Source organism: Mastomys coucha, unplaced genomic scaffold, assembly GCF_008632895.1.
Source record: "Mastomys coucha isolate ucsf_1 unplaced genomic scaffold, UCSF_Mcou_1 pScaffold13, whole genome shotgun sequence".
Lineage (NCBI taxonomy): Eukaryota > Metazoa > Chordata > Mammalia > Rodentia > Muridae > Mastomys > Mastomys coucha.
The window spans coordinates 4,473,663-4,475,090 of NW_022196895.1; positions in this window are offsets into that span (position 1 = coordinate 4,473,663).

Here is a 1,428-nt window from a genome sequence, read left to right on the forward strand (position 1 = left end):
CTACAGAGTGAGTTCCAGGATAGCCAAGGCTACACAGAGAAACCCTGTCTCGAAAAACCAAAAAAAAAAGGGGGCTGGAGAGATGGCTCAGTGGTTAAAAGCACTGACTGCTCTTCCGAAGGTCCTGAGTTCAAATCCCAGCAACCACATGATGGTTCACAACCATCTGTAATGAGATCTGATGGTCTCTTCTGGAGTGTCTGAAGACAACTGCAGTGTACTCACATACATTAAATAAATAAATCTTTGAGAAAAAAGAAAAAAAAAGAAAAGAAGGAAAAAAAAGAAAAAAAGAAAGCATTATCATGGTTTTGAGAATGACAATGATGTTAGGTCAGATATAGGTATGGTTATTAAATGGCTTTCAAATGAGCTAAAAATGGCTAAGATAATTTGTCTCTGGTCTATACCACTTAAGTTCTCCACAATCAAGAAATTCAGTCATTTGACCTGTAGAGTCTGACATAGTTGTGACTTTTTTCCCCTGAGAAATTCCGTTGTTGGCTAATCACATTATATGTATGTGGGAGCTATTCTTTTATGTCTCATGGTGTTGAACAGGCTCATTCTTAGAGTTTGATTTAAAAATGGAGCCTGGGTAGGTAGCAAATCAATCTTCAGGAGAGAGAAACAGCTGCCCAGTCCTGTAGGAATAAATCCCTAGATCATATCAAATTTATGAGCTATTATGATAGGATCTGATTCTTCTTTTCCCTACCCTCTGTATTTGACTTAACACTTACCTGTGATATAGTAGAAATATTAGGACTAAAGTAATCAAGACTATAGTATGACCTAAAGAGGTAAAATTATCTTGGGGAGCAGGCATTTTAGCCAACTAATCAGATTGATAGCTTGTGCTTATAGTTATTTGTATTATGCAAAATATTTTATTTGATGTTAGGAAGATAAGCTGTTATCTTTTAATTCCTACTTTTCTCCTAGCTAGTTTGATTCCATAGCTATATTCTTCCGTAACTCTTCTAGTTCTAGTTTTAGAACAGATTTTGTTTAAATAAAAAAAATTATCAAAACTCCAATGGCTCATGCTCTAAGATCAAGAATAGATAAATGGGACCTCATGAAACTGGAAAGCTTCTATAAGGCAAAGGACATAGTCAATAGGACAAATTGGCAACTTACAGATTAGGAAAAAAAATCTTCACCAACCCCTCATCTGATACAGGGAGAATATCCAAAATATATAAAGAATTCAAAAAGCTAACCACCAACCCCCCCAAAAAAAACCAAAAAAACCCCACAAAAACAAAACAAAACAAACAAACAAAACCCCCAAAAGCCCAATCCCATCAAAAAATGGGGTATAGAACTAAACAGAATTCACAACAGAGGAATCTCAGGCTGGTGAGATGGCTCAGCGGGTAAGAGCACTGACTGCTCTTCTGAAAGTCCTGAGTTCGGATCCCA